This window comes from Bos javanicus, chromosome 28, assembly GCF_032452875.1.
Source record: "Bos javanicus breed banteng chromosome 28, ARS-OSU_banteng_1.0, whole genome shotgun sequence".
Classification (NCBI taxonomy): Eukaryota; Metazoa; Chordata; class Mammalia; order Artiodactyla; family Bovidae; genus Bos; species Bos javanicus.
This window is the reverse complement of record NC_083895.1, coordinates 32,663,889-32,687,445: the sequence shown is the minus strand read 5'-3', so window position 1 is coordinate 32,687,445 and position 23,557 is coordinate 32,663,889. Positions and strand designations below refer to the sequence as shown.

The window sequence follows — 23,557 nt, the reverse complement described above, 5'->3', positions numbered from 1 at the left end:
CCTACAATGCATCTTTCTCCCACCACAGGGCCTTTGCGCAAACTGTTCCCAGGGCCTAGAATGAGTTTTCCCCCTTCCTTATTTGGTTAAATCCCACTCATCCTTCAGATCTTAACAGAAGCATCACTTGGTTAGTGAAGCCTTCCCTGACCTACCACATCAGGTCAACTGCCCCTATTATTACATGCACTAACGCATAACTTTATTCATTAATACATACATTTTTACCCATGAGGCTTTCTCATAATATTCTACTCATAATTAGCTGGTTGTCTAGTATGCCTCATTTTCTATTAATCTAGAAAAATATGAAGTGAATATTACATTTGTCTACCACCCCCTCCTCCCCCAAGACTGTTTGTTCAATGAGGACACGGACACCCCTGCTGTTCATTTCTGGATCTCTAGTACCTGACATGATGCTTGGCACAAAGACACTCAAGAAATATTTAATAAATCAATGAACTAACACAAAAAAATGGATTAACAGAGGGTTCTGGTATCTGCTACGCCTCTTACTTCATTAGTACTCTTTATCTGTCTGCTCTCTGACTCATCAGACACCCTTAAGCTTCCAGGTTGTTGATCTCACCAGGCAAAGCAAAGGTTCTCATAATTAAATTGGGGGGAAATATCCTGCCTGCTCTTCCTCATTCAGCTTTCTTCCCCCCCATAAAGACAACCTACTGTGTGAGAGTGGTTCCTTATTCCCAATACAACTACTGTGGTATCAGTACATAGCCCAAAGGGACTGAGCATCACTGGTACTTAATGATCCATTAGATGGCCACCTTGATGGAAACCAGAAGGTGGTTAATGCTCTAACAAACTAACTCTAAACCAAGGTAACAGAGGGTGACAAAGGGATTATGGCTTCTATAAACCAACAGTCACGGTTTCTAACACTAATATTTCATTAACTGAATGAGAAATCAGGCAGTCGGATTTCAGACCAACTATAAAGTGGCACAACTGAATCACAGGGGCTCTGGCCAGGTTCCCCAAATGTCTGAGTCAACAGGTAGGGTTTTTCCTTGATAAATCCACCACCATCACCCCTTCCCTTCACACACACATCACATACAGCACCAGCAGTCTCCAGCACTGCAAGTTGCAGCTTCCAAAATGTTCCAGAAGCAGCCAGTGAAACTGCTCCAAAAACTAGCTGATTTCACATTCAAATGCAAAATCATTCCTAAAGAAGACAAACACAGTGGTGCCACCTACAATAAATACAACGGGCTATCGCCCACAAGAAGGTAGCCTCACCTCCAAAACTGTGCATTCCCTAGAGAAAAGGGTTCCTCCTGGCTTCCGCACTTTTACACAGTGATCGCCAAAAAGCCTTCCTGTGCCGCCCTGCTCTGTGTTCCCCTCAGATTAAACTCAAGAAAGGCGGCAAATGATGCCAGTGGGGGATGCCGCAAGTCCACTGCCTCTGCCTGGGAACTGCAGGGCTGGGGAGGGAAGGACAAGCTCCATCCATGGCGAGTGGAGCGGGGAGTGCCCCTGGTAGAGCTGGGGAGGCCTCTGCATGCGCTGAAAGCAGCAACAAAAGGAATCTCAAGCCCATGCTCACAACCTGCCTGAGTTTAAAGGGCCATTCAGGCCCTGAGGCCATGGGAACCAAGAGTAGATTTATCATACTCAATGCCTCCCCAAGAAACACTGGCTTAGCAAGGGCTCTAATCCCCATTCTGCGAAGAATCAACTGAGGTACATGGCTGTGCTGTGTGCTTAATCACTCAGTCATGTCCAACTCTTTGTGACCCCGTGAACTGCAGCCCATGTCCTCGTCCATGGGGATTCTCCAGGCAAGAATACTGGAGTGGGTTGCCATGCCCTCCTCCAGGGGATCTTCCCAAGCCAGGGATCAAACCCAGGTCTCTCACATTGTAGGCAAATTGTCTACCGTCGGAGCCACCAGGGAAGCCCACAGAGGCGCATGGCAATGATCCCAATAATTCAAGTCAGAGATTAATTTTTTTCATCTAAAAATCAAGAAGGTATGTAGTGATATGAAAAGATGTTCAACATCACTAATTATCAAACAGATGTAAATCAAAATTACGAGGTACCACCTCCCACTGGTGAGAATGGCCATCATTCAAAAGTCTGCAAACAACAAATGCTGGAGAGGGTATGGGAAAAAGAGAACCCCCCCTACACTGCTGATGGGAATGTAAGTTGGCACAGCTGCTATGGAGCTCAGTATGGAGGTTCCTCAAAAAATTAAAAACGGCACCATTAAATGACACAGCAATCCCACACCTGGGCATAGATCCAAAGAAAACTATAATTCAAAAGGATACATGGACCCCTATATTCACAGAAGCACTATTCACAATTACCCAAAACATGGAGATGACCAAAATGTCCATCAGCAGAGGAGCGGATAAAGGAGATGTGGCACCTACACACAATGGAATACGACTTAGCCATTAAAAAGGACAAAATAATGCCATCTGCAGCAACATGGATGCAATTAGAGATCACTGTACCAAGTGAAGTAAGAGAGAGAGAGACAAATACCATGATATCGCTTACATGTGTGATCTAAACTATGGCACAGATGAACCCATCTAGGAAACAGAAAGAGGATCACAGGGAGCACAGACGTGTGGTTGCCGAGCAGGAGGAGGGGAGAGGGATGGACTGGGAGTTTGGGATTAGTACAAGCAAACTATTCCATTTAGAATGGACAGAAAACAAGGTCCAACTGTATGGCACAGGGAACTATGTTCAATCATTATAAACAATAATGGAAGAGAATATGAAAAAGAACGTGTGTATGTGTAACTGAGTCACTTTGCTATACAGCAGAAATTAAAACATTTTAAATCAACTATACTTCAGTAAGAAAAAAGGGAAGGTATGTAACTTGTTTTCTGGACTGGGTGGCTCTATGATAATCCTCTGCCAAGCCATGCCCACCACCAGGGGAAGGGTGAAATGGATCAGTCAGTGTTACAGATGCCATGAGAGTGCATTGCTGTCCTGCTCTCTTCTTCCTGGGCACACACTGGACTTCACTCCCCAGTCTCCTTCCAGGAAGGTATAACCAGTTCTCACCAGTGAGGCGTGAAAGGCAGTGAGGGGTGTAACTTTGGGACAGAGGCGGTTGTTAGACTTGGTGTGCCTTCTCCACAGTCCTCTGCCCCACCCAATAGAACAACCAAGAGGGCTCCAAAAAGAGCAGGGAGCCACAAGAGGAGAGGAGCCCGGGCCCCTGAGTGATGGCATAAAACACTGCTCCCCTCTTCCACCTCACTCCCGCTACACACACATTCTCACACACACACACACTGCTTCAGACTTGAAATAAACAGACTTTTACCATATCAAGCCACTAAGACTTGGGGGCTGTCTTTAACAGCAAATAATCTTCTCTTGACAGTAACAAACTTGACTAGTATCTGCTTTGAGGCCAAAGGGCTTCCCTAGTAGCTCAGTTGGTAAAGAATTTGCCTGCAATAAAGGAGACCTAGGTTCGATCCCTGGATTGGGAAGATCCCCTGGAGAAGAGAAAGGCTCCTCCTCCTCCTAAGTCACTTCAGTCGTGTCCGACTCTGTGCGACCCTATAGACAGCAGCCCACCAGGCTCCCCCGGCCCTGGTATTCTCCAGGCAAGAACACTGGAGTGGGTTGCCATTTCCTTCTCCAATGCATGAAAGTGAAAAATGAAAGTGAAGTTGTTCAGTCATGTCCAATTCTTCGCGACCCCATGGACTGCAGCCTACCAGGCTCCTCCATCCATGGGATTTTCCAGGCAAGAGTACTGGAGTTGGGTGCCATTGCCTTCTCCAAAGGCTACCCACTCCAGTATTCTGGCCTGGAGAATTCCATGGACTGTACAATCCATGGGGTAGCAAAGAATCAGACACGACTGAGCGATTTTTCACTTCACTTCACTTGAGGCCTATACTAGTTATGTTTGTATAGGAAATTCAACGTCTTAATTATTCTAGGCTCTAGTTAAGGTTAATATTTGGTTTGTATTCTCAGTTGGATCATTGACTCTGGAATTAAAATGTCACTATGGAAAATCCTCAACATGGGAAAGCTACCAGCAAATATTCAAAAGTTGACCCCACCTCCATGTCTAATAGACCTAGCCCCCTCTCACTTTCCTGTTCTTTCTGGTCACTCTTGCAATGGACAGGACACATACATGGAGCTCACTACTTTTACAGGTATACCTTTTATTATGTCCATTAGAGCTTTACTAGTAAGACACACACACACAGACATGCACACACCAGGCAAATATGGGAGCAACTAGGATTACATTTTACAAGGGGATAAATATGAATTCCAATCAGACACTCCTTTGCTTGAGACTGCCAATTAAAAATGCTTGTTTCAAAAGAAAGTTTGTATACAGTTTATTCAGGATGCTTATCATGTTTGCATGCATGCATACTAATTTGCTCAGTCATGCCCAGCTCTTTGCACCCGCTGAACTGTAACCCACCAGCCTCCTCTATCCATGGGGTTGCCCAGGCACGAATACTGGAGTGGGTTGCCACTTTCTTCTCCAGGGATCCTCCCAACTCTGTGATCAAACCCAAGTCTCCTGCATCTCCTGAAGCCACCTAGGAAGTCCTAGCATACGTTTAGAAAGGAGTAAACTGCAGACTGACTCCCGCTGATAGAGAAGAAAAAGACACTTAAAATGGAACATCACCCCAGCACCCTGAATCTCCACAGTACCTCAAAAGGCACACTTCAGCTTGGTCAAAGCCTACATTCAGTTCAGTTCAGTTCAGTCGCTCAGTCGTGTCCGACTCTCTGCGACCCCATGAATCGCAGCACGCCAGGCCTCCCTGTCCATCACCAACTCCCAGAGTTCACCCAGACTCACGTCCATTGAGTCAGGATTACATTTCTACAAAGATGTCATGAAAGAGTGGCACCTGCATTGGGAAAATCTGTGTCTTAGAGCAGAGATAAGACACAAAGAGCAGATCTGGCCATCGTCCAGAAAGCTAGTAGCAGGTAGCGTGGTCTCATTCTGGAGTTGGGGAACCAGTGAAAACCCACAGATCAAATCATGTGGCTCAGTATTTAGCATCTACTACATCACTTGAAAATCTGTGGGAGAAACTGAATCTATTTCAGAGCTGAATGAACTCTCAGAGATCATGTGTCACCTCTCAGCTATGAGATCCTTACTTGACCTCCCAACCTTGGTCTGTCCATCAGCAGTACATGGATAATAATACCCTGCATCTAGTGGTCATATTCTGAGGATATAATTAGCTAATAGATGCAAAGCATTTAGCAAAAGGGAGCTCGGTTTACTTTAGCTGTCACTAGAGCTCTAACAGTAACCATCTTGAAGGGCTCAACAGCGTATGTCTGTGTCTGTGTGTGTGAATGGATGTGCTTCTGTGTGAGTGGGAAGCCCTGGGAGTGAGCATGCGTCTGTGTGTGAACAGTGTTCCATGGCAGCATGGGAGTCCCTGGAGGGTGACTTCAGGACCCTAAGAAGGAGTCAGTCTCCAGCCCTCCAGCCCATTCAGAACAAGCTCAGTTGGAAGCTCTTCTATGTATCAAGGTTTCACATAACACTTAACTGAAGGGCTCTTCTTGGAAGAAAAGTTTCCCTTCCGCCTTTTTTTTAAAAAAAAAAAAAAAAAACCATTAAGGACACCGGAGGTTGGAAAACAGAAGTTAATCCAAGTCCTCTCCTTCTCAGCTCAATTATCTTTTCACTGAACCAGGCAGGAGGCTGGGGATGAAGAGCAACCAGGTTTCTTCTCTCTGCCAAGCCTTGGGTTCTAGTGTCCAGACCTTGGCTCTGGCCCAAGGTCACCTCTGGAAACCCTGGTACCACAGGGAAGAAAACAATGTTACCATCACCTCCTTCTCCTGGGGTGCGAACACTCCCTTACCCCAAACTATCAGGAGAAACGCACACTACTTGCTGAGTTAGATGAGGCACTGCTCAGGCCAGCTCCAGACCTGGGCCATGTACCAAGATAATCAGAGTCACCATTGTAGCCTCATTATAAAAGCAGCAGCAGCCAGCATTCACTTTTTGCCAGGCACCCCATACACCTGACTCCTTGTAAATTTCAAGACAATCTTGTGGAGCAAGATGCTACAATCATCTCCATCTTGCAGAGAAGAAAATCAAGGCCCAGAGAGTAAGTGGGCCGACTTACCCAGCTGGAAAGGATGGAGCTGGGGGCTAACCCAGGCAGCTGGGTTCATTTTGCATCCTCTTCACCAGCCCACAGGTGTCTCCCAATCTTACACCCATGCCTGCATAAGACACACTGGCAATGAGAGACCAACATCACGGGCCAGTCCAGGGCAGCTGCATTTTAGGAATGGGGGGCAGGGAAGATGAGAGATGTGTGGGGTAAGAACTTCACATCTCAAGCAAACTGGGTGTGTAACAAAACTGTCAGTATGGATCCGCTCAGTGCAGAAAAACCACCAGGAAGACGAGACACTTAAGGAAACGCCTGGCTTTCACTGACCCCATCATTTTCAACACCACCCTCCCCTCCTGCCCCCCAGTTCCCATCCTACGTGTCCCAGTAAGCACTTGCCCAGGTGATCCTGCTTCACACAGCACACAGCAGGCACGCATCTTCCCTCTACCAGAAAAAGGAGAACTCAAAAGGCTTCCCAGGGTTCATGTTCCCAAAACCAACTCACCACTCCCCCATCAGGCTTCTGAAAAGAGAATTCACAGGTCACACCCGTGCTCGTACTCTGCCAACTCACCCATCCTCACTCCCCCTTTTAATTTCCCCCATTACGCCTGGATCAGTCTCCTCACCCTGTGCTAATTCCTCTCCCTCTCCGGTGTTTATGCCCTTCAGATGTTTGCAGGCTATTATCATGTACCCACTTAGTCAAGCAGCACACATTAAGTTCTTTTCATCTTTCCTCATAAATCAATCCCTTAATCCCTCCAAGCCCTTTAATCGTACTAGCTGCTCCTCTCTGAACTCCATCCAGTTTCCCCAAGTCTCTGATAATGTTGTGACACGAGGCTGGATGCAAGGCTCCAGCTGCTGACTCTCCAAGCTGCCTGAGCATCAAGGAGCTATGAGTGTCTGTGTGTGTCTGTGTGTGTGTCTGTGTGTGTCTGTATGTGTGTGTGTCCGTGTGCGTGCGTTCCATCTGGAAAGATGGACTCCTTGCCTTATCAGCTCCCAGTACCCTTTCTGCAGCCACATCATCTTGAAGTGACTATGGCTATCTATAGAAATGCAGAGCTCTCAAGCATTTTGGTGCCATACAGAATTTAAAAGAGGAAACAACCCTATAGGAAGTTTTACAGCCCCATAAGATTTTCACTAGCTATCCCAACACACTCCCTAGGAATAGAAATAATGTCTCTGAAATCCAGGGGGATTTAAGAGCCCAGGGGAAGGCCATTTTGGAGCCCCAGGCTATAAGCAAATTAAAACCAAATATCCGTCACTATACGCCCAATATACGTCACCACTATACATCCACCAGGAAGGCTGTAATTCAAAAGACTGACAGCACCAAATGTTGGCAAAGATGCTGAACAACCAGAACTCTCCTCATTGTTGGTGGAAGCGAAAATGGAACCACCACTTTGGAGAAAAGTCCAGTAACTTCTTATAAAACCAAACATACACCTATCCTAGGACCCAGGAATTCTGCCTCCAGGTTATTTACTCAAGAAAAACGAAAATATATGTACACACAGTCTGTACACAAATATTTACCATAAGCTTAGTAGCTGAACCTGAAAGCAGATCAGATGACATTCAGCAGGAGAACAGACAGCTATCATATTCAGACAATAAGAGACTACTCGACAGTAAAAGGAAACAAACTCCTAATATATACAATATAGACGAATCTCAAACATACCGTACTAGTGAAAGAAGCACAAAGAAAACATATTAATACTGTATGATTTCAAATGTAAGAAGTCCTCTAACAGTCCAAAGCAAGCCATGGTTGAAAAAAGTCAGCAGAGTGACAGCCTCTGAAACAGGCAACAGAGAGCGAGTGACAGGGAAGGGCGATGAAGAAATCTTCTGGGTTGAGGTCAGGTTTTACAGGTTTATAGGAAGTTGGACGATGCAGATGTACACATTTATCAAAGTCTGTGTAGTACACATTAAAGTCTATATTTGGCAAAAGTAAAAAAAAAAACAGGACTTCTCTGGCAGTCCAGCAGTTAGGGCTCCGTGCCTTCACTGCCAGCAGTCTGGGTTTGATACCTGGTCAGGGAACTAAAGATCCTACAGGTCAGGCAGTGCAGCCTACAGATAAATAGGTTAATACAAAAATCAAGCAATATTGGACTCAAGTAAGTGATAGAGTACCAAATGTTTACGGTAAAGAGTACTGATGTCTGCAACTTACATTGAAATGCACCAAAAGAGTGATGGGTTGAGGGACGGACAGAGAGATGATGAAGCAAGTGCAGTATCACATTAATGGAAGAACTGGATACCACCCAGGTGGTGGGTGTATGCATGATCACTATACGATTCTTCCCACTTTTCCGTATGACTGAAATGTTTCATAATAAAATGTCAGGAAAAAAAGAAAAAAACGTGACCCTTTCCATTCTTGACTCCTTGTAGACCCTGGAGCCATCAATGCCACACTGACATGCAATCTGTTTATTACTCTGTCACTGTCTCAACCACTTGCTTCTCATTCTAGATACGGGCCCCTAACCATGCCCCCCAGCGCTATATCCTCTCTTCCCCATCTCCATTTTTTTAGTGTCAATTATCTATATCCTTAAGAGAAATAAAAAGTTCATGCAAGGGTTCTTAATCTGAGATTCCTGGGCATCAGAGTAGGGGGAAGAGTGAGGTCCATGTATCAACTGTAACTGTATGAAAGATTCTACGCATGTATATGTGCATATTTCTGTGAAGAGGTTCCACAGCTCTTTGCAGATTCTCATGGACGCCTGTGGCCTGGAAGGCTCAGGCACAGTCTGAGAGCCCTCTTCAACTGCACCTCCAAACAGATGCTAGGACAGGTAATGCATCCAATTTAGAAAACACCTGCATTTTGGAACACCTGTGTTTTTCTTGGAATACTCATGTAGAGAGAAAAGGAGGCTGCTTGAGAACCAGTCATTGGAGAGCCGGTGCCCCTGAACGGTATCTCCATCCACAGACAATAAGATCGGGGTTATTCAATGCAAAATCCAACTAAAATCAGGACATACTCTACTGATCAAAAATTTAAGATTATGATCATACATAATAAATCAAATATTTACTGAACACTTAGCATGGTGAATTGCATAAATAATAAATTAACTTCTACTGAGGACCTACTAGATAACAGGCACTTTCTATACGTTTTCATTTAATTGCATTCTCCATTGAGTTATACCCACTAACCTTGTAGTACAGTTTTCCTGTAAACTAAATGTCAAATAAATTATGCCCTGAAAGTCACCCAGCAAGAGGATTTGAACCCAGGGCTCCAAGGTTCCCAAGTCTATTCTCTTCCGAATCTCTCTAAGCAAGGACTCCAGAATACCACAGTCTGAGTTCCAGAGTCTGGTGAAATCTCCTCCACTTCAAATATTCCAGCCCATTTATTTTTAAAGGTCCTAAAATGACCCTGAAACACAAGCACTTCAGAACGCAAACCGTATTGCCTAAATACTCTTTGTCTTCAGAGGCAGAATGTCTTTTTCATCATACTACATGGAATTATCCAAGTCTTAGTTTGAAAAACTCCACTGCTGCCAAAGCAGAGAATGGATGGGCTGGGGTGTTAGAAGGGACACAGCAATGTCATCTGTGTCACCTCTGTGCTCGGTGGAAGGAGGCCATCTTCCCTGGAGCTTGGGGACCACCATAAGCATCATGACCTGGGTTTGCAGCAGCTGAGGCTATGCAGAGCTGGCTTACCCCGAGGCACTGCCTTCATCTTCTGAGAAGTCTTTAAAGTCGTCTGTTAGTGGGAAGGTGAATGTATGACACTGGCCTTGACTTCCAGATTCCAGGAATTTCTATGGGGTAGAGAGCACTTCATCCCGCATGCCTCAGGGCTCTGGACCGCGAGGGGGCTGCCCTTTGGCCCAGATGCCTGCAGGGTCTAGGAAAGAGTGACAGTCATGATCCGGTGAAGGGCAGAAAGACAGCTCAGGGCCTTCCAGGAACCACTCTGGCAGCTCTTTGGTCATCTCTTCCTCTGTAAGGCAGGCCTTGATGTTTCAGCTGCATAAAAATGTTATAAGGAGGAGAAATGAAGACTTGGCACTCAAGAAAAGACTTCCTCCAGCCCCGACGTCCTAATATCGATAAAAGCAGGTTAAAATAAACATCAAGGGAAACCTTGAAAGGGAAAAGAAGTCATAAAAGGCCAGTCTGGGGAATGCATGGAACAGGGGAGAGGCATTTTAACTACAGCTTGGAAGATGGTAAAGCATTTGCACGTGTGAGAGAGGAAGGGCATGACCGATGAGTGAACTGATGCACTGTATGGCAGAGTTTGCAGGCGGCCTGTCCCAACATCCACTCTCCCCTTCTCCTTCAGGAATCGAGCCTCCAACTTCAGCAGGGGACACCACCACCCAGGCCAAGTCTGTAATTCTCTGCCTCCCTTGCAGCTAGGTGTAAGCTTACATCCATGTTGCTGCATGCATCTTTTAAAAATATTTTTTTTTAAGGGAGGAGGGAATGTGCTCCTTTACCTTTCCTCCCTCCACCAGCATCACATATGGATATGATGGCTGGACCATGTCCATCTTAGACCTTGAGGTTTAGTCCAGAATGCCTACTCCCTAGAGAGAGCAGAGTAGAAAGATGGAAGGAGCCTGGGTCCCTATTGATACCATGAAAGCCACGACATCGGCCCTAGGTCATCAGCCTCTAGACTTCATTAACTTGTGAGAAGTAAACATGAAGCTTGTTTAAGCTGCTGGTAATTGGGATAATCTATCCTAAGCAACTGAACCTAATTTCAGCTGATAGAGAAATAGATGGGTGGCTGGATAATCTCTTTAAGAAGTTGTTTTTGATAACTACTAGCAAAAGTATGATACCTTAGTCACAGTTCTGGTCTCTAGCCCCTATCACCCCAATTAGGAAGTGCTGGTTACTAGAAGAAGTAGCCCGCATACCTCTTCACTTGGCAAAGGCCAAAAGCAAACCACTATTTTTATGCTACTATATCAAATCCACCCTTTCAAACAAACTTACCTGTTCAGGGCATTGAACTTTATATGATAAGGTAGAGAGAAAAGTGAATTCGTAAGTAATTAGGCCTCAGAAGTCCCAGCTGACAGTGAGCTCTAAGATTCCTACATTCCCTTAAGAAAAATTTACAGGAAGAAATGCATGCTTTAAACAAGTAAATTTCAAGCAAGTCAGCCAAAGTGCCTGAAGACCAGAAGCTACCGAATGAGATGATGCAGAATGAGAAACAGGCAGTGGTGACTGGTCTTTCTAGATGCTGTTCTTCCTCAGTTATGACTGAGTGGATGAATATTTCTTGAAATAATTTCAGAGACCAGCCTAAACCCTTGGGGACGTTTGTCCAATATTTGATTCCAAGGTCATCAGTAAGACGTTACCCAACAGCAGGGTAGATGAGGTCAAGGTTCCAGCAAGGGCTGGATTTCAAGGACATGACTTAACCATCTCAACCAGGAGAATGGCGGAATGTCCTGCATCGCATCTTCAGCAGTCTCAGCTTCCTCACTGCGTGCTTCAGAGCCTGCCAGCCCTGCCTGCTGCACCAGTCCAAGGACTCTGAGAGGACACCATGTCAACCCATGAGGATTTCCAGGGGCTCCTTTGGCTCCCCACTTGCCTTCTACCCATTCTGACCTCAGGTGTTCAACACACAAACACACCCCAACCATGGGACCCCACAGTCCTCATGTAACACCCCGGGGTCTCTTCACAGAGCTCCTCAAGGACCAGGACTTCTGAGATTCTCAGAAATAATCAAGTTTTCCACTCACTTTCCAATCCTGGAGGACTCAGTCTGCAAGGACATCCCAAGTGAGAAGGGAAAGCCATCTCTTAGGATCTCAGAGGTTCGCTGTTGGTGATAAAGTTTTAAATTGCTGTCCATTATTAACATTAAACTCACAGCAGTCAGCCTGGAGATCTGCAATTATAACAATTCATAAAAACAGCCCCTTCGTTAGTCGCGCTTGAAGAGCTTTTGAAACATAATTGCAACGCAGTGCAAAGTAAAATAAAAATTCAGATTTTCTTTTACCGAGGCCATGAACAATACTGTCCTTTTTACAGCAGCGGAAAGCCTTGAGACATCCGTTATATTCCTTCAATGAGCTTTGTTCAATAAATGCTAAGCCTTGAAGCTTTTAAATGTATTAAAGTGATTATGATATCATCACTCCAAAGGCACTTCAATAGAACATTAAGACAGAAACAATTTTCCTCCACACAAACAGGCATAAGAGTAACAAAAAGTTGATTAAATGCACATTGTATCAAAAATATTTTCAGTGTTTATAGACATATGTAGATAACATTAACTGTAACCCACACCATGGGCAGGGAACAGAAGAAAAAGTAATAAAAGCATTAGTGGGGGGAGAGCAAATTTTAACAATAAATCTTCAAAACAAACTATGGCTTGACTCTGACTTTGCTTGTGGATTTATGGTCAAAGTCACACTACATAAAAGAGAGTAAGGCTCAAAATTAATAAACACAAGAGGAGCGCAAGTTCTTGTTTGCTCTTCTCGTAAGCCCAAAGACGTTCCCTGCTCACATGTGCTATACTTCCTTAAATGGCCTCAATGTGACGGCTGGCAGGAAACATGCATCTGTTTATTTAAAATGTCATCGAACATACTGCAAGCAGGCGGTGACTCTGCAAGGAGCAGATGCCTGGAGCGTCCAACCAGGAGGTGTGGAGAGGTTAGGAAGGAGGCCAAGAGGTGGGGTCAGAGCAAAACCGCAAGATGTAAGACTCTCTTTGTTGCAGGCTCATTACTGAATGCTCTTAGCACAGATAAGGGGATTATGAATTCACATGTGAATTTATCCCCTATTAAACTTTCAGCAGAAGGGTCAGTTGGCTGGAATAGCAAAGTCAAGGCACCATGGTCACATGCCCAGGGAGAAGCAACTGGGAGGGTCTCCTGGCAGATGAAAGTAAGAGAAAGGGGGCAGCTTCGGCCCTTTCTTTGAGTACTTACAGATTAACGTTTACATCTGTGCACTCAGTTTCCTATCCTGCTACTCGGCTCAGCTGTGTCTTGAGACTATGCTCCTAAAGCATTCAAAAACTTGATAGCCTCCGTTTTAGTGGATGTGCAGTAGGGTGTTAGTAGTTACTTTTTGCAGTAGCTGTTTATATACTAAGAGTATCTATCCCTGGTCATATATGGCTCAAAGATTTATCATTTACTGTTTCTGCCTCTTGAGTTTGTTCATGTGATTTTATATGATGGACTTCTACATCTTAAGATTAAGGAGCAAAGTATTCTAAGGAACAGAGAGGGAGACAACTGAGAAGACAGCCAACTCCCAAACCAGTCAAGACTGAATCCCTACATACGACTCAAGAGCTACTCAACCTGTCTTACCCCCTGGGCCAAAGAAGAGTATCTGTGTTTCTCAGTGGAAAATACTCTATAAACAAAGCAGACTATACAAGAAAAGTCACTGTCAAGGCCTTTTATTACCCAACTTGGAGGTCCTTGTGATTTTCTTTATGGGGAGAGTATCCTTGTCCATCACTTCAAGCACTGCTCCCGGGCCCTGGCGGCTTCTTAAACAAGTTCAGAGAAAGGAACACATAACAAAAGGCTAAGAAAAATGGGAAATGAAGACCATACAGTGGGTGACAAGTTCCCCACTCAAGCAAGTAGCCAGTGCTGTGGGCCAGAATTGATTTTCTATACGACATCAGAAAGGATTACCTTTCCTCCATAATACTGCTCAGGGGGTTGCAGTAGAAATCATAATTAATTCAGGAAAATTCAATTCTAAGAGTCCAAGTAACAAATACTTTCCTTATAATATGAAGCACAGTCTCAAAACATCTTAAACAGTCAGTGGGAGCTACAGCAAGCAACACAGTCGATGCAATAAAGACGCAATGCCACACAATAAAACGCTTGTGACACAAATAATAATTCTTCCAGGTCAGGAAAGAATACTATTTTAAAAAATAAATTCAAACTTCAGAAAAAATGCATTTTCATTAATAATGCTGATTCTCCTTCCCTCCTGGTGATGTGGCGTAGGTAGGAGTGGAGGTCATTTAATTCCTTAACTATCTTGGTCCATTCGACCAACAAAAATACACTGTGTTAGGGGCAAGTGTGTTAATGTGCTCCTGCTGCAGAGTAGACAGTTGCATAGCCAATGTGACCTAAACCCACAAGAATCTAAAAATATCACTGCAGTCCACTACGAATTAGTCACACCAGCAGAGAATTAGCAACACCCACATTTCAAAACAGATAATCAAAACAGTTTCTTTTTCACTTCAGATTCGATTCCATTGAGTTGTAGGGGGATACTGAGGGGAGAATGCTGGGTGAGGAGGTAGATATCCCAAGAAGTATTAGTCACTCAGTTGTACTTGAGTCTTAGCAATCCCATGGACTGTTGCTTGCCAGGCTCCTCAGTCCATGGAATTCTCCAAGGCAAGAATACTGGAGCACTGGGTAGCCATTCCCTTCTCCAGGGGATCTTCCTGATCTAGAGATTGAACCTGGGTCTCCTGCATTGTAGACAGATTCTTTACCCTCTGAGCCATCAGGAAATTCTAGACATCCCAAATCAAGTACCAATTCTAGCATTCATCAACCAGGGGCCCTGCACCAACTACAGCCTCTCTGGAGGGCTGAGGTTCCTTCTTTCTAAAACAGAAGAGCTGACTTAATATGCTTCCATACTCTTTTTCAGTTTCAATATTCCATAACTGTGGCTATTATAATCTCCCTAGAAGATTCTGCTTAGAATTACACTTAAGTGAGTTTCTAATCCTTGACCTCAACAGCTGGGCAAAAGTGAGAATGTGCTAACAAAGAAGATGTCCTTCTGCAATTCACAGTCAAAGGATTATCCCGAAGTAGAAAGTCGGAAGCTGACTCTGTGTGTGTATGTTCCACGTGGACATACACAAGCATGTGCCTTCCTGGCCAGAATACTTCACTTCATCATCACAATCCAGTGTTACATCACAGTATAGTGTTAGTAAGTGCCCGTGAGAGGATGCTTCTGTTTAGCTAATTATCTGGGATGAGAAATGGCAATAAGAGCATGGTTAAGGGCTCCCCTGGTGGTCCAGTGGTTAAGATTCTGCCTTGCAGGTGCTGATGAAAGAAATCTAAGCAGATATAAACTGATGGAAATATATACCATGTTCGTGGATTGGAAGAATCAATATTGTCAAAATGACTATGGTACCCAAGGCAATCTACAGATTCAGTGTAATCCCTACCAAATTACCAATGGCATTTTTCACAGAACTAGAACAACAAAAAACAAAAATCTCAAAATATGTATGGAGACACTAAAGACCATGAACAGTCAAAGCAATCCTGAAAAAGAAAAACAGAACTGGAGGAATCAGGCTCCCTAACTTCAGGCTATACAACAAAGCTACAGTCATCAAAACAGCATGGACTGGCACAAAAATAGAAATATAGATCAATAGAACAGGATAGAAAACCCAGAAATAAGCTCATGTACCTATGGTCAATCAATCTATGACAAAGGAGGCAAGACTACACAATGTTGGAAAGACAGTCTCTTCAACAAATGGTGCTGGGAAAACTGGTCAGCCACGTGTTAAAAAAAAAAAAAAGAAATTATATCATTCTTTAACTCCATACACAAAAACAAGCTCAAAATGTATTAAAGACCTAAACGTGAGACTGTACATTATAAAATTCCTAGAGGAAAATATAGGCAGAACACTCTCTGATATAAATCATAGCAACATCTGTTTTGATACATCTCCCAGAATAATGGAAATAAAAACAAAAATAAACAAGTGGGGCCTATTTAAGCTCAAAAGCTTTTGCACAATAAAGGAAACAATAAACAAAAGGAAAAGACAACCCACAGATTAGAAAAAAATATTTGCAAATGATGTGACTGATAAGAGATTAGTCTCCAAAATTTACAGTTTATGACACTTAACAGCATCAATTAACAGCTCACTCAGAAAATGGGCAGAAGACCTGAATAGACATTTCCCCAAAGAGGACATATAGATGGCCAGCAGGCACATGAAAAGATATTCAACATCACTACTTATTAGAGAAGTGCAAGTCAAAACTACAATGAGATATCAATGAGATACCAGTCAGAATAACTAGCATCAAAAAAAATCCACAAACAACAAACGCTGGAGAGGGTGTAGAGAGAAGGGAACCCTTCTACACTGTTGGTGGGGATGTCAATTGGTGCAGTCCTTATGGAGAATAGTATGGAGATTCCCTAAAAAACTAAAAATAGAACTACCATATGACCCTGCAATCCCACTCATGGGCACATACTCAGAGAAAAACATGAGCCAAAAGGATACATGCATCCCAATGTTCACTGCAGCACTGTTTATAATAAACAGCCAAGACACGGAAGCAACCTAAATGTTATCGACAGAGGAAAGGATAAATGGACTATTTATAAATGGACTATTTATAAATACAATGGACTATTACTCAGCCATTAAAAATAATGAATTAATGCCATTCACAGCAACATGGATGGACCTAAAGACTGTCATACTAGTGAAGTAAGTCAGACAGAGAAGGAGAAACATCATATGACATCTCATATTTGGAATCTAAATTATAAAAGAAATTATACAAATGAACTTACTTACAAAACAGAAGACTCACAGACTTAGAAAACAAACTTATGGTTCCTGGGGGGAAGGGCTAGTGCTAGTTAGGGAGTTGGGAAGGTCATGCACACACTGCTGTATTCAAAATGGATAACCAACAAGGATCTATTGTATAGCACATGGAATTCTCCAGACCAGAATACTGGAGTGGGTAGCTGTTCCCTTCTCCAGGGGATCTTCCCAACCAAGTGATCGAAACCAGGTCTCCTACATTGCAGGTGGATTCTTTACCAGCTAAGCCACAAGGGAAACGCAAGAATACTGGAGTGGATAGCCTGTCCCTTCTCCAGCAGGTCTTCCCAACCAAGGAATCGAACTGGGGTCCTCTGTACTACAGGCAGATTCTTTACAAACTGAGCTGTCAGGGAAGTCCCCGGCACATGGAACTCACTCAGTGTTATGTGCCAGACTGGAAGGCACAGGGTTTGAGGGAGAATGGATACATGTATATGCATGGCTGAGTTCTTTCACTGTTCACCTGAAACTAACACAACATTGTTAACTGGCTATTCCTCAGTACAAAATAAAAAGTTTAAAGTTAAAAAAAAAAAAAAGAAAGAATCTGCCTTGCAAGGGAAGGGACACCAGTTGGATCTCTGGCCGGAGGAAGATTCCACATGCCTCGGGGCAAGTGAACCTGTGTGCCACAACTACTGACCCTGTCTGTGCCCTGAAGCCCAAGAGCTGCCAACTACTGAGACTTCACCCTGCAACAAGAGAAGCCAGCACAGTGAGAAGCCCACACACCACAATTAGAGAGCAGCTCCCACTCTCCTCAACTAGAGAAAGCCAGTGCACAGCAACACAGGCCCAAAGGAGCCAAAAATAAATAAACAGATACACAGTTAAACAAAACATGGTTGATACATGCACAACCTTTGGAATCAGATGACAGATTCATATTCTACCTCCTTAGACAAATTTCTACAACCTCTTTGAGCCTCTATTTACTCATCTGGAAAATGGGAAGATAATAGTACCTTGCTCATAGAATTATTACAAGACTCAAGATAATCTACATAAAGCAGACACAGTAATTGCCATAATTACTACTTACCACTATTATCTCTATTTATAACCCACTGGGTTGTTCTAAGAGTTAAATAAGAACATATAGTCAGTACTTAGCATCAGTACCACACACACAGTGAAAGCTAACACAGGTTACCCTTAGCCTTATATTCCTCTATGCAGTATTGTTATATCATCAGATAAGCTTGCAGCATTTCTCTTTAGTCCAAAACTTCTTGCTTTCCCCACAGTGACCATTTTCAATAGGACAGTTTCAGCACTTAGACCACTTTAGACTCAAATGACAAATCCCAATCAAGTTGACACATTTTGGTAGTTAACAAGGCTTGGTGAGAGGAGCCACGGAGTACAGCCTGGGAGACTTAGGATTCTCCTCTGAGAAGTGTGACGCTAAGCGCCAACAAGTTCATAGACACCCCCTCATACACACTCTTGACTTTGTACAACCCTACCCATCCACAGCCATTACCAATTCAGGGGCACACAGAGCCCAGCTTCCTCTCCCAAAGTCTTAGGGCCTGATGACCCCAAATAAACAACTTGAAATCCGTAAGAACAGCTTGACCTGGGCTTGACCTAATTTTGCTCTTCATATTAAACCATGCATGGATGTTTCTGGACACTAAGTTTCTCTACAGTCCTTTAGTTTCCACAGAGAACAATATACCACAATACTCAGATTTCATTCCAGTCTTCTACCAATAAAATTCCTCCGGGTTTTTTTTTCCCCCCCTAAGAGTTCAAGGGGATCAACACAGCAAGTTTTACCCACCATGGGATGGCAGTTGCAAACCAAGATGTCCCAACCCATTTCCCCACGGTTGAGGCTTTTCAAGACGCAGGCTCTGCTCCGCTCTCTAGGAGCCATGTTATACCACAAGCGTTACCTGTTCCTTTGGCTGTAACTCATGCAATTCATCTTCCTGGGAAAGTGTGCAAGACCTCAGGGGGACTTATGGAAGGACTCATGTCAGAACTAAGACAGTATGTGACCACGGCCACAGTTTGTCAGTTTCAGTTGGTTCCTAAGAGAGGGAAGTAAACTGTATGTTAAGGAGGCTCCAGACTATAAACCAGGGTGATGCAAGCATTACGCTTCCAGAAGATAAGGCAGATGGCAGTTTAGCAAGTCCTCCAGGTCCTTCCTTTCCAGAGACATCCTAGCCCACAGTTCTGACTCCCACCTAAATTTCCCCTTGGCTTCAAGAAGGGCACTGCTGCTGACTCTGGAACTTTAAATAGAAGCACATGCGAGAACCACAGGGACAGTGGCAGGACAGCGGCCACCTCATTCCTGCCGCTTTCTTAATTCCTGGCAAGGGAGTCTCAAAAACCAACGAGCGGGAGAAGAGAAATGAAGAAGATGACTCCAATTCTAACTTCTTATCCCTATTATGTAGTTACTTTATTAGAGTTTCCCTAACTCTTCTGCACAAAGGGAAGAGTAAGCTACAGAAAACTAAGTGGCTTTGGCATCAAAAGCTTCCTCCACACTGGCACACAAACACCTGTCACTGCAAAAGATGCCTCTTTATCAAGTCCTCAGACCTACCAGGAGCCAAGCACACTCTGAGCTTTCAGACTATTTTCTTCCAATGTTTTGAAGTCCCTTTCAGTTCACATGAAGGCTAACGATTTCAAAAAGGTGGGGAAAGGAAAGTTCTTTTTTTATATATATATAAGAAAAAGGAAAAGATACTAAGCCATGATTATGAAGTCCTAAAAGCCTTTTAGCTGACAGGGTAAGCTTTGTTGAATAGCCTCTAAGAACCTCTACTGAGAGACACAATTCAGCAATAAAATAGAGGCAACAGCATACACAGCTCAGCATCCCCAGACTCACAAATTCAGGCAGCCCATTTAATGCCACAAAACAGGTCTCTCCCTCAAACAGCCCTTTGGAAGGCTCAAGGTCCAGGGTGGCATCAGATCAACAGACATCTGAGTTCAACCAACATTATGTTCTGCCAACAAAGCCCTCATGTGGGAAAGCACTGCTTATGGAGAGTTGTGGTCAGAATTGAATAAACTGACCTGTTATAATTTCAGTAACTGCTGTATTTCCTGCCATTCTGCCCTGACCAGCTGTAAGAGGATGAAAGTGAGGGAGTGGAGAAGAAATCACAGCCAAGGGCTTCCCTGGTGACTCAGTGGTAAAGAATCAGCCTGCTAGTGCAGGAGACATGAGTTTGATCCCTGATCTAGGAAGATCCTATGTGCCCCAGAGCAACTAAGCCTGTGTGCCACAACTGCTGAGCCTGAGTTCTAGGGCCTGGGAGCCACAACCACCGAGTCCATGCATCGCAGAGCCCACGCTCCACCAGAGAAGCCACAGCAATGAGAAGTCCTTGCACTGCAATGAAGAGGAGCCCCCTGCTCTCTGAAACTAAAGAGAAGCCTGCACAGCAACGAACACCCACACAGCCAAAAACAAATAAATAGAATTTAAAAAGAAACCACACCAGGATTATATTAAATAACTTCGCATAACCTAAAATGAAACCATGGTTTCGGCAGCACATGTGATATTTGGCTTGGGTGTGTGAAATACCAGCTTCCAAATGATGGAGTACTCACCCCTATTTCAGACACACCTTTTCTCTGAAACTATCACATTCGGAGAGCTTCAAGCTCCTGCTCCAGACCCATCCATCTAACAACAGAAAGCACCTCTCAAGCTCCTTTCTGACACAAGGCCATCATTCACCATTTGCTGGTACGCACAGTTTTTTGCTGACAAAGCTCCATTACTAGAAAAAGCTCAGTAAGTAAAGCTGATTTGAAATAACTATATATTATACAGAGGCTGGATGAGAGAAACTGATTTGGAGTCTAGAAAATATCATATAAAGAGGCTCTAGAAAGAACTGCTTAATTATTTAAATACCCTCACTTCCTACAGACCACACATCACTTGATATATTCTCACTGTTAAATAGTAGGTAATTTACTGGGGTCATCCGACAAAACAACTCCATATAGCAAGTACATATCAGACACTGTAATTCTTCGGTTGAAACACCCATCTCTCCCTGATTAATGTTCCAATACTGAGCTAATGCTATCCAAGGGAAGTATGTACCAATTTCAGCTCTCTGGTGAAGCTGCAAAACTGAGAGCTCACCCGTAGGGCAGCCTGAAAAGCAAATTATCATGGGCTGTCTCTGTTGTTCCCAGGTAGACTTATCACATGGTTGGGAGGGACTCACAAATACACTTATGCATAAGTCAGCTGAACAGAGATGGCTGGTCCCCTGTGACTCTCACTCCTGACTCAACTGCTAGGGCAAGTCAGAGTGCAAAACCTGGGTGACAGGGTGTATACCTTCTCCCTCAGATGTCAGGCTCACCCTCAGCCCAGCTCTGCCCATGCTTTCCCCAGCCCAGAAGGTCCATACAGACTGACTACCTCCTCACTACCTACTTACCCTTCGACATCCACCTCCTGCACAAAGCTTTTCCTCATTATTCAAGCTTTCTTCAGTCTTTCAACTCTTACTACTACCAGTATTTATAAAGTGCAATCAAATTGTCTTAGTAAATTCAAGGTAAAATCTACATCATCTATGTATTCTCTTCAAGTTCATAGTATAATAATGAATAAGAGTGACTAAGTTTCAGGTCATAAATCAAGTGAGTCAAAAATAAGGAATACAAGTAACCTGTTATCAATCATAAGGAAATCAAAATTCATACATTTCTAATTCTACAGCTTGAAAATTGAGATACAACTTTTTGAAGTGCCAGCTTACAAAATGACCATAGTCTAGGTCTTCAAGACCAACTACCCTCTCTGACCACACTCCAGAAATTTTAAATTTAAAAACCTTCTCTGGATGGCAGAAACCAACACAACATTGTAAAGCAATTTTCCTCCAATTAAAAAAAAATTTAAAAACTCCTTCTCCATCAATTTTTATAACAAGAGAAAAATTAAAATTCACGAATACCTACAAAATAAAAATGTAAAACAGTTAGGTAGTTCAATTTACAGGATAATTACAGCAGTGCTCAGAGAAAGATCTCTAGCTTTAAATACACACAGTTCTAAAGAAGATCAAACACTTAAATGTGCAGCTCAAAAACAAAATAATAACTTAAGGAAAACAAAAGAATTTGTATACATAAAACAATAACAAGAAAAAAATGGTAGCACTAATAAATCGAAGAGTTATTAAATAATAAACTACTAAACCAATAATCAAGGGGAAGAAAAGATAAAATACATTTAGTTAAAATGTGAATGTATCTATAACCACAGACACAGAATAAATTGAAAGACACAGCAGTGCCTTTGTGCAGCTTTACTCTAATACATTTGACATCCTGGTTAAACTAGCTACTATCTAGGAATGTAAGTCACCAAAAAGTTAGTGCAGAAAATAAAACCTAAACAGACCAAATACAATGGAAGATATTTATAGTTATCAGAGATAAACCTAATAAATATCAGGCTGCAAATATTTCACAGATATCACTTACCAATTCCTCCAAGGAACAGGTAACTACAATGCCATTCCAATGGTTTCTTCCAGAATAGACAGAAACATTCTGAACAATTTTTACAGTATGTGTAACACTTTACTAGTCTGCCATAACTAAATGCCACAGTTGGGTATCGAACGAAACAAATGTATTTTCTCACAGTTCTAGAGGCCAGGAGTCCATGATCAACGCGCCATGGGGCTGGTCTCTGCTAAGAGTTCTCTTTCTAGCTTTAGACACTGCATTCTGCCTGTGTCCTCAAGTCGCTTTTTCTCTGTACCTATCCCTCCCTGATATCTCTTCCTCTTAAGGACATAAGTCCTAACGGATTAAGGTCCTACCATTATGGTTTCCCGAAAGGCCTCATGCTAAATATAGTCATATTGGCATGTAGGGTTCAATATATACATTTTATGGAGAAGGAAATGGAAACCCACTCCAGTATTCTTGCCTGGAGAATCCCATGGACAGAGGAGCCTGGCAGGCTACAGTCCATGGGGTCGCAAAGAGTTGAATATGACTGAGTTACTAAACCACCACCACCACCATATACATTTTAGGGAGACACAATTCAGTCTCTAAAACACTGAAAACTATCCTGACAAACACGGCACAATAAAACTCCAGCCAATGCTTCTCATGAAAACCAGTACAAAAATTCTAAACATAATATTAGCAAATAGAAGATAAACACTGAGTATTATTTCAGATTGTACGGAAATATTAAAAGCTTTTCTTCACAATTCAGTTCGGTTCAGTCGCTCAGTCATGTCCGACTCTTTGCAACCCCAAGGACTGCAGCACGCCAGGCCTCCCTGTCCAACACCAACACCAGAAGTTTACCCAAACCCGGGTCCATTGAGTTGGTGATGCCATCCAACCATCTCATCCTCTGTTGTCTCCTTCTCCTTCCGCCTTCAATCTTTTCCAGCATCAGGGTCTTTTCCAATGAGTCAGTTCTTTGCATCAGGTGGCCGAAGTATTGGAGTTTCAGCTTCAGCATCAGTCCTTCCAATGAATATTCAGGACTGATTTCCTTTAGGATTGACTGGTTTGATCTCCTTGCAATCCAAGAGACTCTCAACAGTCTTCTCCAACACCACAGTTCAAAAGCATCAATTCTTCAGCACTCAGCCTTCTTTATGGTCCAACTCTTAAATCCATACATGACTCCTGGAAAAATCGTAGCTTTGACTAGACAGAC

The 23,557-nt window shown here is 43.3% G+C and overlaps 1 protein-coding gene and 1 long non-coding RNA gene across 2 annotated transcripts in view; both read right to left on the bottom strand.

Annotated features, from left to right (window-relative positions):
- Nucleotides 1–23,557, bottom strand: part of LRMDA (leucine rich melanocyte differentiation associated) — a 1,194,775-nt gene that overhangs the window by 1,118,855 nt on the left and 52,363 nt on the right. The window lies entirely within an intron of this gene.
- The window catches only part of LOC133240660 (uncharacterized), a 44,715-nt gene continuing 26,788 nt past the window's right edge, over nucleotides 5,631–23,557 (bottom strand). The window contains exon 2 of the long non-coding RNA XR_009734291.1: nucleotides 5,631–23,526. This is a non-coding gene — a long non-coding RNA (uncharacterized LOC133240660). The remainder of the gene's footprint in view (nucleotides 23,527–23,557) is intronic.